At 38.2% G+C, this 18,289-nt stretch overlaps 1 long non-coding RNA gene across 1 annotated transcript; it reads right to left on the bottom strand.

The window, feature by feature from the left end:
• Nucleotides 1–1,744: 1,744 nt before the first annotated feature.
• Nucleotides 1,745–12,722, bottom strand: LOC106964155 (uncharacterized). Its single transcript, XR_001428338.1, has 2 exons — nt 12,519–12,722; nt 1,745–1,874 (listed from the first exon to the last, which is right to left on the bottom strand). It is a non-coding gene; the product is annotated as an uncharacterized LOC106964155 (long non-coding RNA).
• Nucleotides 12,723–18,289: the final 5,567 nt, after the last annotated feature.

The raw sequence follows: 18,289 nt of genomic DNA, 5'->3' as shown, positions 1-18,289 counted from the left end.
CAGGTCTAAAGGCTCAGGAAACCGTTGCAGGTGTTTGGCGTTAATTAGCTGATTAGTGTTTGACACCATGAGTTTCCATTAGTGACCTCTGCTACAGTATTCTAATGTTCTGAGACACTGAAATGTTAGGTTTTATTACCTGTAAGAAATAGTCACAAAATTACAAGAAACAAAGGCTTGGTATATATCAGTCTGTGTGACGATGATTCTAGATAATATACGAGTTTCACTTTCTTTCAAACCGTTTACAGTTTGTTGTCTCACTTTCTGAGATGACTGCCAAGAAACATTTCCCTTTTAGACAATAATCAAATGTCCAATACATACATAGAAGCGGGACGGTGTGTGATCCGTATGTAGTGCTGCATGTACACACTGCCTGTGTTTCTAATTAATTGGTACATTTCCTAAGGTCAAGTGCTGTAAACATGTATTTTTGCCGTTTAATAATCAAAGTCTGGTAACACTTTATTTGAAGGGGGTTGAATAAAACTGACATGACACTTTCATAAACATGACATAACACCTGTCATGAACATGAATAAGCCTTCATGAATATTTATGACTGTTGTCATAAAGCGTCATTCGGTAAATTATGACACTTTTAATACAAAGTTGACATTATTCAAAATGTCTTTGTTATGACAACTTGACATTAACTAAGAAATCATTACTGATATAAATTTGTTATAAAAGTATTACTGATTGCACTTTAAAAATTAGGTAACTATGTTATTAAAGGTAAAGTCTAAACAGTAATGATTTCTTGGTTAATGTCAAGTTGTCATAACAAAGACATTTTGAATAATGTCAACTTTGTATTAAAAGTGTCATAATTTACCGAATGATGCTTTGTGACAACAGTCATAAATATTCATGAAGGCTTATTGATGTTCATGACAGGTGTTATGACAGTCTTATTCACCCCCCTTCAAATAAAGTGTTACCCAAAGTCTTCAAATAAACCTCAGAGACTCTTCAAAGGTTAACATAGCAGCTCGTTTGCTTCTCAGCACAAAATAAACAAAACATATAATGATTATTTCTCGGCTCTCTTTTCTAAATTGTCCAGTTAAATAGATTTAAATGGTGTGTCTTAATCTATATTCAACTTTATTTGGGAAACACAGAAATTTCAGCTAAATGAGCTCTCAAGAACAAGCCGGGCGAATTGATTGGTTTATATCTATATGCAGCATTAAGAATCAATTCCTTTGTAATGAGATTGAATCAAACGTGTGACCGTGTGTAATGTGAATGGTTGCTCCGAGTAATTAACTCTCAGAGAATTACTACTCAGCCTTGCAGTTTCCTCAGAGTGCTTTGAGCTCATTGTTTAGGTGTCTGGCTAACAAATTTAAGTTCATTTCTGTTTATGGGTTTTCTCGTTACTGAATTAGGAGGGTGTTTCTGTCTGGAATGAAACAGCAAATCCATGTTAAATTAGAAGGTATGCGGCGAGATCAAACATCAGAAATCGGGGGAAATCTTTTTAATAATAAATGTACGCAGTGCATGTTCAAAAAGTATGAATGCAGCGTTGTTAAAAAATAAAGATGTTCACATATTTTCTTTGTAAAATCATTTGTATTCAGGATGGGGGGGGAAAAATCTTCCAATCATCCTGCATGAATGCTTCCCTGATATATGCACCTTTGAACAATGCAACTTTGAAGAGGAAGAGAAGCGGTGGCATTACTGACCCATAATGAGGCATAAATAAAGCCAGTCTGAGTGGGCAGCCTGATTTGCACCTAGTCAACTTTTATATGAATGCAGAAGTCTTGTGCTGCTGGTCATTTTGCTCTTGGATAAGATGGGGTGAGTTCTGACCTCTGCTCCTCAGCTTCTTCCTGCCATCCAATCACAGTGAACTGAAACAGTAGGAAAAATTTATTTTTCAGGTCTACAGGCAATATATATACTTATTTTGGTGTCTAAAAGCATTAAAACAACAACAACAAAAAAAATTACTCACGCTATAGTGCCTTGCAAATGTATTTTCATGCCCTTAGGAACATACTTTAGTGTATTTTTGAGAGATTTTAAAGGATAAATGTCATAATTGTAAACAAAACAAGGTTTTATGATTTTCTAAATTGAAATATGAAAAGAGCCATGCATTTCAATTCAGAATTGTTTACTTTAAAAACATCACAAAAGCAAACTAACATCAGAAGTCGCCTTATAAGGCTGACGTGTTTGAGATTTCATCTCACTTTAAATAACCCTGTTCTGTGAAGCTCCAAGAGGAACATTAGTGAACAAAACCACAAATATAAAGTTGTGTCAAATTATAATGTAAGGCTAGATGTGAAACAAAATCCCAAACTATAAACGTCTCACAGAGAACTTTGTACATCAACCTAAACTGGAAGTGAAAGCCCAGAGGCTGATTGTAATTCTGGGAGAGCAGCAGAGATCAGATTAGGCAGGAAACTGAGCTGTTGGCACGTTATGGCAGCCTCCGGAACAGTCTTTCTTCAGAGGCCACTTCAGATTCACTGCAAGACTGACTGCTACTGGAGATCCTTCCTAAACACTTTGTAACTATTCACAAATTAAACTGAATGAAACAATGTGGTGGCAGCATTGTGCTGTGGGACTGCTATGCGACAAGAAGAGCAATGCAGATGGTCAGAGTTGATAGGAAGGGTTATGAAGCTAAATCTGAGACATTTCTGCCTGAAAACGTAGCTAAAAGCTGGAAGAAAAACCAAAGATTTGGGAGGAGATTCCATTACAAATCTATCATAAATAGGTTTGCTATTAAATATGTCAAAATGATTCAATGCATGTCACTACTTTTGCACAAGGCCTTGACATTTCATTCTGACAATCCATGTTTATTATCTCCCAGCTTAACCTCCATTTTGCTCCACATAGTTCAGATTGATGTCATCTGTATTCGTGTCAGAAGTTGAGTATTTCTCTGTCAGCAGGAAATGAGCGACTAATCCTCTGTCAGGATTCTCAAAAGCCTAGCTGGGGTATTGTTCTCCTTTTTGTCTGGCCAGAGGGTGGAAGCTCTGATTTTCTATTTGACAGTGAATGAATCATTCACAGAAACTGTGATCCTCAAATTAAACCTTGTTTGATTTGAAGCCATTTAACAAAGATTCCCTATGTTGCGCTCTAAGCACCAACAGACGTTCGTATGTGATGGAGGGAAGAACTGAGTGACTGTAGGTGGTGTAATGACTGGACAGCTGGTTGCCACAGTAATACCTGTAATTCAGTGTTTAATGAGCTACATTGACAGATCACAACCAACTGCACGACCACATTTTATTGAAAGCAGGTGTGTTTAAAATTTTCTGGTCCACTTGGCATTCACATTTGCACTCGAATCACATCCGAGTTCACTTCAACCCAACTGAGACTTTTAGGGGAACCACAAAGGAACCAGGACTTTCAGCACAAATGAACTAAAGTTTGTTTAAAGCAAACTAAACAGGCCTGGTGTGAAAGAACCCCAAACCATTAATGAGTGAGTTTGATGTGGACGAACTGTAGTGGCCTGACATCCTTGGGATGATATAGATACTGTGTGTGAAGCCTACTTCTCCAACATCGGTGTCTTCAAATAGCAAGGGACTCCAACAGACACCCTCAAAAGTTTTGTAGACTGCATTCCTAGATGAATGGAAGCTGTTTCAGATACAAAGAATGGTGCAAGAAAATATTAAAGCCTTTGGAATAAAAACTGAAAACTCATTAAAGTTCCTGTGTGTGTAAAGCCAATACTATTGGAAATATAGTGTTTACAATTAATCTTAGCCATCTAAGCTACAGCTTGCTTTTTCATCAGTGTAATATCATCACTTTCAACTGACAGTTGGTCAATAATGTTTTGCTTCAGGTTTTTTGCAGCCGTAGAGACCAGAAGCTCAGTGGGGCTTTTATTTCAAACAAAACCTGGACTTCAACTTCTGTTGCTGTATTTTGTTCAGAACTCTGTTACCAGGGACCATGTGGGCTCCTAAGTACAAGCAAATCTGAATCTATAAATTTTACATTGTGATTTAACTAAACCAAATTGCCATTTTCACATCTCAGCAGCTTTAAGCAGTGGAGCTGCCCTCACTTGACTGAAAGTGCAGCTGTCAGCTCAGCTGGGATTCAGTCCTAATCTGTTAACCCTGAAAGCAGAATCTGAGTACGCTGCTGAAAGGACAACAGTTTGAATCCAAGTGGAATGCTAGAGTATACAGACTTTTGTTATTTTACGCCTTATAGCTCATATTGTTAGGATACAATAAAATTACTAAGTAAAAAAAACAAACTTCTACGAACGGCATTTCCTGTAGAAAAGATTAAAGGGGAAATTTTAAAGGGGCTGGTAACTGGGTTGATATGACGCTGATAAACTTGCAAATCATGTAGCAAAAATCTGGGAAGGTTCTCTGACAGGAGTGAGAAGCCAGTGTGCTAATGGGAAAGGTGCTACATGCTATAAGTTACAGAAGCCAATTAAAATACATTTATTTCTACTTTCTGGTTTCAGTCGTTTGCTAACAGATTCCACAAAGTAATATCTCTGCTATCTGCAATGGTGACCAAACTCTCGTAGCAATTTTGGGAGTTGTTAGTGCTCCTGATTGAACTAATAAGTATGAGAAAAAGAGCTCTTCACTTTGGTAAGGTGACAGTAAAAAAATAATGTCTACGTATGTGGAAACAGGATTCTGTCCCAACATTTGCTTTGTGGATGGAAGAAAGGTTTAACATAACTGCTTCTTAAGAAACAGAGACTGCATAATGACAGAAGAGCTCAGTTTATCAGACATGACTTTACTCTGAAACAAGAGAGCTTCAGCAACCTTATGAAACTCACTACAGCAGTTTGAACCTTTCAAATCCTTCTGTCTCTGTTTTTATTAATGGAGGTTTATAGCGCATGCATATGCACTTTGCTTAGTTTGTGAAGTGTTCGGATGTGTGTTCTTATGTTTTTATGACACTCTTAAAAACTAATAACCATATTTAATTTAAAGGCTGAAGCTGTGGGGAAAGCAGAGGAGATCTGGAAGGGAAACTTGAGAGAAAAGCAAAAATGAAGAAATAACATTAAGAAACACAAGAGTGACCAATAATTCACGAAGTAAGCAGATGACAGTGCACAAGAGAATATATCAAAGTAGAAGATTAATTAAGTATTAAAACTTTAAACCAAGGCTTCCAAACTCCACTTCACAGGGCTTCAACTTTTAGATCAGTTTCATCACAACTGCATCAAATAATTCGGTCATTAGCTGGTCTCTAGACCGTAACTGCATGCTAAGGAGATAATTAGGTCATTTAATACGTTCATCGGGTCATCCCGTTTCTTTCCCTTTCATGTTTTTGAAAAGATTTTAAATCACAAAACAGTTTGAAGAAAAACTGTTGTGGTTTTCAAAACAAATTTTTAAAAATGTCAAAAAAGTGTTTCACCAGTAACTGACCAGCCAAAAAACTAATCAGCCAAAAAAAAAAAAAAAAAACACTAATAAAGTTCTCAGTGCAGGATGAGCAAATCTAAAGCAAATCCTCACTTCTCTCTGCTCACCCACGTTTCAAACCTTTCTCAGGTGCCTGAGCAACCACTACATTCATCTTGTGTTGGTGGTTAGGGGTATTTTTGGGGCTAATAACAGCAGAATGTCTGCGTCTCAACCAGTGGAGTCAGCACGCTCCTATCTGCACCGCTAAAATAACACACTCCGACTCCATTCAGCTGTGATTGCAAATAACAATCATAATTACCATGGCATAATCATATCCCTTAGCAATGACTGTCACCAGAGAAATACAATTTCTCTAATGTCACAACAAATCAGCTGGTTTCAAGAAAGGGGGCCAGCAGAAAGCAGGCGGGTTTGGACTTCATAATTGGGAAGATTCTCTGTTGTGCGTCGTGTAATTTTCAGTCCTGAAACAGCCCAGCCGGAATCCCTCTACTTGGTTCCGTAATTTATAACTAAATATTTGGAAGACATTTACCTATTGTTATCTTTAATCCCTCCCAAAAAAAAATCAGGCGAAAAGAATTCAGTCATTCTTCCAGCTCCGTAGTTTATTGTTTCACCCCCCCCCCACCCCAAACAAACACGATTCAGGATTCCTCTAAAGAAAGAAGGGCTGCTGGGTGCTGCCAGTCACCCTGCTCCCTTTTTCTGAGAGGATTCCTCCTCATCTCCCAGGTGGCGTCCCATTTGTCCTGGAGTAATTCATTACCTGTTCATTCAGTAGTGACAACCCGTCAATTCCATCTGGCTGTGCGGTCTCCTGGGGGCCCACTAGTCCTCATATAATAAGGACAGCCACCAGGAAACATATTTGCTCACCCATTACCTCAATAACTATGTAATGATTGATTCCTTGTTGGATCATCCATGTTTCACAGCACAGCCAAGAGACGATTAAATGAGAGAGGCAGTGCTCACTCCAGTTATTCCCAATGACAGATATAAGAGCCAAGCGTATGACCAAGAATTTGTGACCCGGACAGGTAATGTTTCACCAGGCGAAGTGTTTGTGAAGGTCTTCCTTTGTTAAATGAAGATTAATACAAACAGATTTATTTTAAAATGAAAAATCTAGAAAAAATCTCCACTTTTTACCTTAATTATCCCCAACTAAAAACTACTTTCCTGGTGGCTAAATGCAGTGGCTTTTAAGAATATGTACACTTGTTCCACTTGTTTCTTAAAGTTGCAACAATAAACTTGAAATGAATTTGACTGTTTCTGAGCTACACAAAACACAAAGATGATAAAGTAAAGATAAAAAACAAATGATCTTTTACATTAAGCCCTGTTTGTTCAATACTCTACAGTGTCTTTTGCCATGTCACTATCAGCTTTCCACATTTAGAAGCTGCATATTTCTGTTTGATTTTCTTGAACAATTTAAAACCATATGTCAATTTTAGTCGAGTTTAAAATTTTGCTATAATTTGTGTCACAGAAACAATCTTGAATGTGACCTTCTATGCTTCCTTGAACAGGTCAGGGTAGATCTATGGGCAATACAAAAACAGGTTCTTTACAGTTTCTGCACCAAATCATTCTTAGATGACGAGATTTTGGTCTCAACAGTTATGCCTGTATTAGCAGCTCTTGTCACTTAAACGTGAAAATGGCAAATGCAAATAGATGTGCAGTTATATAACCATATATCATTAGTGTAGCCTCCTTCACAATAAACAACAATGCACCAATTGGTTTCTGGATTGTAATTCAACAACAAAAACACTCTTCCAGCAGCCATTGTTCAGTACATATGGTGATAAAATAAGTTGACCAAACTACTGGAGCACAGCTTGGGTTGCTAGGCGATGGGTGGTGCTCCATAGGGGTTGCTAGGTAACAAACTGGGCTTTGCTGAGATGGCTAGGTGATGGGCAGTGCCTCCTAATTTGTGATGTTTCATTCGGAAGGTTTTTGAGATGGCTCATTTGTCTTTAGGAGCAGTAGAATCCCAAATAGAAGTACAAAAATGTTAAAAATGTGAATTTTGCAGTGAATTTTGTAGTTGCAGCATGATACTGTATATTTCTTTAGTTCTGTAGCTTATTGTACTTTTACACCAGTTGGTATGAGTTAAGTCAAAACAGGAAATTACTCAGCCAGAAGTTCTCTTTTAACATATGATGAATGACAGGAGCAAAGCGAATCCATCCAAGGACACGATGGTATTTAGCACGGCTACAACACTGTGACAGCCTAACTGATAGGGCCACCTCAGGAGACGTTTTGTAGTCACCCACAGCAGACAGCACCCACCCGGGGTATCGCTTCAGAGGCCGGCAGCTGCGCCTGGCAGTCAGACACACACTGTTTCCCCTTCCCTGTGGTAAGCCTGAGAGATGCACTTTCTACCCTGGACTTACATTTTCAATCAAATCTGCCCTTGATCACATTGAATTCACTCGGCAAATCTGGACAAACATAAAAGGCTTCCCGTGGTGCCAATCACGTAATATTTTAGGAGTGCAACTTTCACTTTCATCTGGAGTGATTTTTAGTGGATGCAACAGTGGATTAAGTCTGTAAAAGCCCAGTATGAAAATGTTTCTGGCACAGCGCTGGGAAGAGATACTGACACCCCTGGATTCCAGTCACAGCCACGAAATAAGAGTCAAAGTCTTAAACCTCTAAAACGCTTTAATGAAATGTCTGAAGATATTGAAGAACTAAAAAAATAGTGTAAACGCAATCACAGTTATTGTTATTCATTAAAAAAGTTTGACTATCCAATTTTCAGTCAACACTGAAACTCAAATTACATTTATAAACAATCTGGAACCTTTTAATACCTCTACACAGTTTGGTTCTGTCACTATTCCACTAGTCTTTGTACAGAAGTGCTTATGCAACAGCACATTTCAGCTTTAGAGAGGTTTTCAATGGATTTAAGGTCAGACCCCGTTGCTGGCATGTTTTAAACGGGTCACCCTTTTCTCTCTGACCCTTCCTTTGTGCGGATGGAGTTGTTCTTTGGGCTGTAACACTAAAAGGCATGAAGGCCTTCACCTTTTCTCAAACTGAGTGACACATCTCAGATTAAAGTGTCTGGATTTATTATTTCCCTTTGATGCTCCCAGTGCATCCAGAAACATCGATGCATCCTGCAGAAATATCTTCTCCGTTTTGGATACACATACAACATACAGTAAGGTTCATAAGGGGTTAAGCACAACGAGGCTTCCTGATATGTCTAAAAAACATGATTTTTCAAGAAAGAAGAACTTTAAAAAGCCCTGCTCGCAATGACTACATACACAGGAATTTCTTAATATCAAAACATTCTATACAGATCCTTGCAATACAGTGGAGCAGGACCTATTTGTGGTTTTCATCATGGAGAATATCTAAAGTGTTTGAAAGAAAATGCAGCTAGGGAAGCTGAAATGCTCAGGCGCAATGCTACTATATAAGCTTTTACCTTGGATTTGTAAAGTAGCCAATCATGAAGCACTTTTTATTTTCCTGCTGATATTTCTTTCTTCAACTTCCCAGATTGCTCATGACCAAATATGGAAATTAAGTGATGTGACACCATGCAGTGAGTGGTAGCAACTGTCAGAACTGCATACTACTTCCTGCTAATGCTACTTTACTTGCTGAGGAATTGGCAACAGTGAGAACAAATGTAGATATGAGCTTCTGTAGTCGCGCTAAAATGGTTTTATCTGTGCATATTGATGCATATTACGGTATATTTGGTGTTGGACAATTGTAGGCACTACTAACTAAAAAGTTAGTTGCACTGACCAGCACTAATTATAAACATTAGTTCTGCTAACGCTAAAGCATGCTGTACTAATGGTCAAGTGCTAACTTCAATTCAAATTATACCCTCCCTTGAAAGACAACAACTAATTTTCTAGAATTACTAATTTTCTTATTATGCCCTCAGATGTTGTATTTAGTTTTTGTTCCCTTTCTGTGTTTTATTTTACTTCTGTATGGTTCTTGTTTGAAACAAAGTGATTGGGGGAAAAAGAGAGGAGCAAATTTGAGAAGAAGAAACAGAGCTGCTGTGTAGACAGTCTTTACCCACTTCAAAAACAGCACTAAAATATAAACGTGCAACTTAATGGAGATTTCCTAAGGTTTACAAAACAGCAAAGCAAATTAGTATTTCAGAATTTACCTTGCAAAATAATTTAGGAGAAGCTAAGTGCGCAAAATGTTTTCACAGCTAGCAAATTGCTAAACGAGAAATCCACTAATGGCACATTAGCAGATTGATGGAAAAGTGCCGTGTGTTAGTGTGTGAATTATTAAAATAGGTGGCCATAAGAGTTATTAGAGCGGGTCCCACGTATCCAAAGAGTCTATCTATTACAGGAAACCTGATAGAAAGCTGCCCCTGCAAATACCAGGGATCTAATGTTTTATAATATTCACAACTCTGCAACTCTTCCACTCATTGTTGCTTTACTTGTTTTATTGGGATTTTATGGGGTAGATTAACACAAAGCAGTTTATGATTATGAAGTGGAAGAAAAATGATAAAACTATTGAAAATAAAAATCAGTAAAGTATTCTGGCATTCTTCTGGCGTAAAGCAAAACATACGCTGGTCTACTGCATAAAATATACAACATTTTGTGACCTGCCAAAATATAAAATATTTAAAAGTTAATACCTTACAAGAATCTGTAAAGCTTTTATTTTACTTGGTAAAACCCTCCATCCTTCCATTTTGTTGGTCAGCAATCTAAGACGCTCATTTAATTTAAGGAGTCGAACCAATGGACAGTGTTTTACTCAGCCATTACGCTAAATGTCTACCTTATTGTTAGGAGCATTTTGCTGATGTCATGGTTTTCTCGTTTAGGAGACAGCATTTAAATCTCTCCCCATCCTGCCTGTGCTGCACACCGTACCCTGCAGATAGATGCATGCACACAGGCAGCATTTTTCTGATTCTTTTTGCTCCCAGGACCGTGCATCTGGGACGTGTTCCAGCTCGACTAAAACTGATTAATAGTGGCTTTAATACCACAGAATGCTGATTGCAAACCCGGCATCTGCGTGTCCTGAAACATGCTCCTTCCAGTCTCATCATCGGGATGTGTGTTTTGGCGAAGTTAATGAATAAGTCATTAGGAGGTGACTATGATTGATGGGTTAGAAACAAACAAGCTAATATCAGCTGCTGCTGGAATCAGAGTCGAGACTATTCTGCAAACTCCAGGTGAAGCAACTGCAGACAGTGCAATGATTTCACCATATGTGCTTTGTTTGCCTTTGTTGCAGAGTGTGATTTTGTTATTAAAAAGTGTCATTTTTTCTGTTTTATTAGTTAACGTGCAGATTTATTGTCTCTTTCCTTGCATTCATTCTTTTGCTTTTTACTTGAACTTGGCTAAAAATTCTCAATGACAAAACAAAGAGCTTTAGACTATTTACATTCACCAATTATGTTGTGAAAAACTGCAGATTACTCAACGTGTAGGGCAAAACACGTGTAGGCTTTCCTCAAATATGAATCTTCACATGCATTAACTGTTTTTCTTAATTGTTGCTTTAGTCAAAGCAACTTGTTATTTCAGCCAGTTGTGACCCAGAATCTCACATTTTTGTGCTGCACTAAAGGCCATAATTATTCATACCCCTGTCCAACTTAAAATAAAAATGATTTCCATTTAATAATTGGATTTGTTTCTGACAGAAAATGAGATGGGGTTTCATTTCTGCGGTATCGTCGTGGTTCTGGTGCTGAAAGCTGATGGATCAATAATGGTTCTATATTTTGATTTCACCTCATGGTTTTCTTTTGCACAGAATAGGAACATAAAATCAGGGAAATACCTTTCTTCTGTCTTTTTAAATGAGCAAACTTAAAAGTCAATTTAAACTTTTGAATAAATGTATTGCTGCAGTTATTTTGTTTGTTCCTCAGGTTATTAATTATTTAATCTGTTGCTGTAGAGCAAAGATAGACTGACTGTTTCTGTTAGTCTTTATATTTGTTTTTGTGTGTTGCTTAGTTAATCATTTGTGAATACACAGTGATTTGATTAATAATAAATGCAATTTCTAAATCCAACAAGAACACAAGTACAGGTTTATTTTAACTTTTTTTTTTTTTTTACACCAATTCTGGTTTATTTAGATTGCTCTCTGATAATTCAAAACCTGCTTTTTGGATTTACTCAGGTTTTATTTGATGATTTGAACAAAAAAGCAAAAACAGAAAAAGTTTTTAAGGTGGCAAAAACTTTTTCCTCAAGATTCATCCCCCAGACTGAGATTTGATAGATTATGATATAGATTTTTTTTTCAAATACATCTCCTTAATGTTGCTACAAACATTGCAGATAATAAAACTTGGTGTGGAATGTTATAGGAAAAACATGGAGCTACTTCAAATATTTCTGACAATTTGACTCTCAGAAATATTCCTATGTCTGACAGCAAAGAATATTTTTTAACATTCGTTTGGAAAATGACAGGCTTCTATCATTTCCTGAACATTTGTTGGATTCCGCAGTGGGCAACTCCTCAGGTCGGGGTTTTGAGAAAAGCATAAATATTTGATCATTTCAGTCCCCTAAGTTCAAGTTTAGCTTGGGATCAGATTAATTTTTGCTTCACTGAACTGCAAACCAGCAAACAAAATAAAACTTAGAAAACAGAAGCTGAACAGTGACAGAACATAATTCTTTTTGACAGTCTGCTTGTGCATGTTTGAAAACATATTCTGTATTCATCGTCACTCCGCCTGATTTGTTATTGCATTTGTCTTTTCAGAAGATGCTGTTGAGATTTAAAATACCCCCTAGACTGTGAGGGATATGAAAATCTTGAAACGTGTTTTACAGTAGTGCAAACTCAACATTTTGCCCTCCCTAGGCTATAATACAGCAGTGAAAGGTAATAAGCTGCTCTAAAGACAAGAATTCATGCAGAGACCAGCTGCTGAAATAGCTTTGAGTTGCATTACCGCCCAGCCCTTCAGCCGAACAATTTCCAATGAGTTACAGCTTTGTAAAACATAAACTCATAAAAAATTCTTACCCAGCTTTTTAAAGTGTCAATAAAATCTTGTGGAGTACTCTGCAGTCGTCTCCAACTAATACGTACAACCAAAGTGGTGCCGGTGAAGCGTGAGGATTTTAAAGGTTGCTGGTTGAAATCCTCAGATAAATTCAGACACAAACAACTATAGTGTCCTCTGGAGTGACTTTCCCAAGCCCTGAATGTTAATCCTGTCCCACACTGTGGCAGCACTGGAGAGCTTCCAGCTGTAACTGTGTTGGGAGCTGGTCGAGTGTGAAATAAGCATCGCAGGAAGTGTTTCTGCACACAGAAAACACTGGCAGAACAAGTAAAGCTTTATTTAAGACTTAATCAAAGCAAAACAGACTCACAATTAACATTGATATCGATCATAGTTTGGCATCAGCAGATCTCAGGTTGGGGTCAGGGATGCAAATTCTAGTTGCTTTATTTTACAAGACTTAGATGTATAGTGTGAAGGTTCCCTTTAAACAAAGCTGCAATGACCCATTTGAGTAAAACTACCAAAGGTTTTCATAGAGACTCCTTTTAATGAGATGTCCTAACACAAAGTTTTTACTGTTAAACATGAAATGTTGGATTTAAAAAAAATAAAAAAAATCAGCCACATAAACTGCCGGGAAGAATGAAGAGATTTAAACAAACTACCCCGAGAATTATAACAACGGAAGCAAAGTTACAAGTTCTATGAATGGTGAAGGCTCAAAGCTAATGTTTTTCCTCTACAGTTAGGCACAATAAGCATAAATAAATAAAGTCAGATTTACTCAAACCTGCCTCAGGAATTATTAAGTACCTCACAGTGGGAATCCACAGACCCTGACAAAATCAACCTTGGCAGCTTCTGGGCTCTGGAACAAGACTGTGCCTGGCAAACGTATTCATATCCCTCAACGCCTTCTCCACCACGTGAAGGGAGAAAAATAGAAACCAAACACCGCCCTGAATTCACCCTCCCTGTGGGGAAAACATGGCTTTGGCAGCATCATGCTGTGCAGATGAAAGCTGGCCAGTGTCGACGGGAAGACGCGTGAAGCTGGTTACAGAGCAACCCTGAAAGAACATTGTTAGAGACAAGTGTCCCAACCTGTCCACTTGGTTACATAATACTATATGGATTATTATCCCTTTAATTCAAGGGATGATTATTACAAAATAGCAAAAAAGGGAATCATTCACAATACTCCACATGTAGAGTAAATCCTCTCCGACTATGTTGCCAGGTCAGGACATGTGAGAATAAGACATGCTAAAATCTCCAAATACTTCAGATCCCCTCCAAGTGTTTATACCAAGCTACTTTAATCATTCAAACACCAAGTACACCTGAACATGCATTAATACGCACAGTGGAAACCATATTAGTGTCACAGCAGAAACTAATACCTACAGTCTCCCTTATGTGTGCTCTGGCTGAGGGTACACAATCTGTGGTGAAGAAAATGAATGGTAAGTACTTTTATTGCTCTTTATCTCATTCAGAGGACTCTAAAGCGCTTTTACATGACTACATTCAGTCATTCGCACATGGTGGTAGGCTTACACTGTAGACACAGTTGCCCTGCGGCAGTCTGACAGAAGACTGCCCTGTGAGGCTACCATGTACCGGAGTCACACGGCCCTTTGGCCACCAGCAGACAAGAGGGGTAAAGTGTCTTGCCAACGGACGCAAAGACTGAGATTGGTCCAGCAACACGTTGGTTACAGGGCAAACTCATACCTTCTGTTTTATTTAGTTGAATTCAATGTGAAACTGCACGTTGGGTGCCACGCTGTTAGCTACACAAACCAAACTTGTCATTTTATAGTTTACCCTGTGATGAGGAAAGAAGACGATGGATGACAGTCACCAGTCGTAAGGACTGGCAGCCCTTGGTGGATTTGCAACCAACGCTTTTTACAAAGTAAGAAGATTAACAATCATGTACGATGAGTAAGATGCAGTCAAATATTGCATGATAGAGAAGGTATGGATAGAGGTCATGTCTATATTGGCACAACATCCATTCAATACTCCTCATCCTCACTTCCGATGTCCATCATGGAGCTTCAACATGATTAGCTATTGTAGCTAATTTGCATATTACCGGGTAGTAATTTGGATTAATTTTCCGTGGAAAAATGAACCAATAGGTGAGTCCATGAACACGCAGGGGTTCACTGTACTCAAAAAACTGTTAGTGGAGCTAAAGGTGGTTCTTCAAGCTATTGACTCAGCAGACTTAATCTGAGCAAGAATATGTTCATTTATCCCTTTACTTCTAATTATTGCACTCTATATGCATTTCTGCATCGCATTAATAACATACCAACAGTTTTGTGGCTGGAATCTTATGATACATAAATAAATCCAAAGAGCAGACTTTGGAAATGCAATGTATAATACGTAATAAGGAAGGATTAAAGTGTTCCTACTTATGTACTTGAACAATAAAAAAAAAATTAAGTCTCCACATTAAAATACAATACTTTCAAATGCCACCACTTGAAATGACTAAAGTCAGTGCTGAATAATTAATTGATGTTTTTGTCTGAAGGCAGAATTTGCACCGTGCAGATCCAGGGCGACTTTGAGGATTATATAAGCAGATCAATGCTTTTAGAAAATGAAAAAAAAAAAATGGATATAACCCTAAATAAAAACTACCTGAGGAGTATTCTGTCATTGCTCATGGATGTTAATAGGTTTTCAAGAGTGTCAAATCAAAATTTTGTGAAGCGTAGCCCACCAAACTTAAATAGATGAAAATAAATGTGCATATATCTTCTTTTTTTTTTTTTTTTACTCTGACAGTAATGCATTTCAGGTAGTAGGAGGAGGCTGGTCTAGAGTACAAACCATTTTTATGTCGTTTGCAAGTCACCCAGAAGTTCATTTAACTTCCTGTCACAGTTTGATGGTTGAAAACCCACACTGACTTGATTCCTTTTTCTCTTCTTCACATTAATAACCAACACAGGGTCTTATCTTCGTGCCCAACTTATTTATTTTACACCTTCCCTTTATCTGCCTAACAAGCTACCTTTAGTCTTCCCTCTTTGCCATGGAAACCTTCTTTATGGGACTCAACTGGAATTATTCACAGTCTCCTCGGGACTCTGACAAGGTCATGGGCATTTTGTCTCCCTACTCTCCTGGCTTCTGTTCTGAACCGTAATTGATTAGGTTAAGCAGCGAGAGAGGGAAGGTCACGCCTGCAGCGGGTGATCTGGAGCACTCAACAGCACGCGTGCCCACCGACACATGCTCTCCATCACCAAGAGACAACCACGGCGTGGACAGCAGGATCCACACTTTGAAATGTACCGCTTCACAATTAGGGTTCAGCTGCAAGACGTTCAGGTTTCATGCAATGTGAGCCAGTTACATTCATTGAAGATTCATAAACCAGTCACTTGCACAACTGATTAAAAATAAATCTGTTGGATTAATATTTCATTAGAAACTTCTAATGAAAATTTTAAGATTTTTTTTTGTGTATTTATGAGGAATATGATTATTTACACCAACAGCACTACAAATTTAATTTTGAGAAAGTAATTAAGTGTTACTTTCACGTCTACTTGCTAATTATTTCAGGAAGTTTCAGACAATAAACACATCTTGCAACTAAAGATGGCAGCACTGATTTTTACTTTGCAGCTACAACTCAAAGGTAGAGTTTTCGCTCAAAAGATTCAAACTGAACAAATGAACATTTATCATTTCAGAAGGCTAAAATAATGGCTTTGTGGTCCGATTCTGAATCTTAGTACTCATGTCAGTCTAAAAGAGGAAAAGAGAAACAAGAGGAGGGGAGAAACTCAAAATATCAAAACTAGTTTGATCCACTTGCACAAACTGTCTAGACTCTTTCTGTGATTTAGTTTATTACCCGTCACAGGTTTTATGAGTCAATCTGCTGGTTTGAGTTGGAGTCACAGCTCACATTTCCTGCTGAATCTGTAAACACTGTTTTCTACTCAGTTCTTAGACACAAGCAACCCAGATGGCATTAATACATTTTGATATAAATCTTGCGTTTAACTTTCGTTTTTCAGTGCTCCTGGTGCCAGCCAAAGACTATTTGTTTATGACTGTAAGCGCTCACAAGCACAGGTTGCTGCTTAATAACTTAGGGTGGAGACATTCGGGCATCTGGCAGGAGACACCAAGATAAATAAAATGATTTGGTTGGTTAAACTGTCTCCATACAATACGATCCTCCTCAAAAAGCTTAGATTAAAACATAAGAAGGATCGATACGCTGGATAGACATTTATAATGGCCTAATTGTGTGAATTTTGCTTTTGGAAAAGCAAAGCGGTTCCTCTGAGAACAAGTTAAGAAGATGCCTAAACAACAGCTCTAATTAACGACTCGAACCACGTTGGTGAAAATTTCCTATTGGAAACTGGCCGCTGCTGGCTTTGGACCGAGCCTCTTGGATGTCTTGGTAATTCCCCGCTTTGGATTCAGAGCAGGGCGCTTCTCAAAGGAAGTCTCCAAGTGACGCTGGACACAGGTCCGAAATGTGGAGCAAAAAATCAGAATCCTGCACAGCTTTGCACAAAAGTAAGCAAATGCAACATGCAGCGTGAACAATCCTGGCTCTGATACATTTGGGGAAGGATTGTTCCTGGATTCAAAGATTCTGTTTTACTGAATCTGTTTTATTGAACAGCTTTTCTTCCTGCAATGTGAGAGGAGATGTCAAGAGTCGCTGATCAACCAATCAGGGCAGAACTGTGGTTAGCGCTGCTATGTCACGATAGGCAGCAAACAAAATGGATACCAGTATTGCTTTTTATAAATGGGACTTTATAAAAAAGTGTTCATTTCCATCATAACAAATACCTTTAAAGTCAGAGGGTTGTTTTCAGATTTAACACAGTGAAAATGTGTTAAATCTGCTGCTTTATGGTTTAAAGCAGCAGCATGTAACTTTAATTTAAAAAAAAAAAGTTTGCTTACATGTTTGTCAAAACCAACACATCATATGAGACAAACTGTGAAAAATAAAAATAAAAAAAATAAAAATCGAGCTCCTCTGACTTCCCCCAGTGCTACAAGCGCTACAGAAACACACAGCTCAGTCAAAATGTGAACAGGCAGGAGAAGGTCTTAGTGCTGTCAATCACCCTTGTGTACAACCCCCACTTTTGTTGTACACAAACGGTTTTCCTGTAATGGCAAGTTACACATTTCACTAGCACACACCTGGGGTTGATTAACAGCAACAAGACCCTCTTCCTGGCTCTGATTGGTTGTTTTTGACCAGGAGCAGCATATTTATTCAGACAGCAATAGTAGTTCTGGGAGCAGGTGGGTAATCTGTGAAAAGATCACGCTCCTCCCTCTCATATTATGGCAGTTTTATCAAATATATAAAAACACAGATTTTTTTGTGTTAAAGTTACATGCTGTAGCTTTAATAGTCTTTACTGAAAATGAAGTAACTTTAGGTTATTTGAACATGTATTAGTCTAATCTAAACATCTTTCTTTCTTTAGATCTTTCTAAAGATTCAAATCTAATCTAAAATCCATCCATCCATTTTCTTTACACCCTTGTCCCTCAGTGGGGTCAGGAGGTGCTGGTGCCTATCTCCAGCTAACGTTCCGGGTGAGAGGCGGGGTTCACCCTGGACAGGTCGCCAGTCTGTCGCAGGGCAACACAGAGACAAACAACCATGCACACACACTCACACACTCACACCTAGGGGCAATTTGGAGAGGCCAATTAACCTGACATGTTTTTGGACTGTGGGAGGAAACCGGAGTACCCA

The sequence above is a fragment of the Poecilia latipinna genome, unplaced genomic scaffold, assembly GCF_001443285.1.
Source record: "Poecilia latipinna isolate Pla-1442-1.1 unplaced genomic scaffold, P_latipinna-1.0 Scaffold5, whole genome shotgun sequence".
Taxonomy (NCBI): domain Eukaryota; kingdom Metazoa; phylum Chordata; class Actinopteri; order Cyprinodontiformes; family Poeciliidae; genus Poecilia; species Poecilia latipinna.
This window is presented reverse-complemented; position numbering and strand designations above follow the sequence as displayed.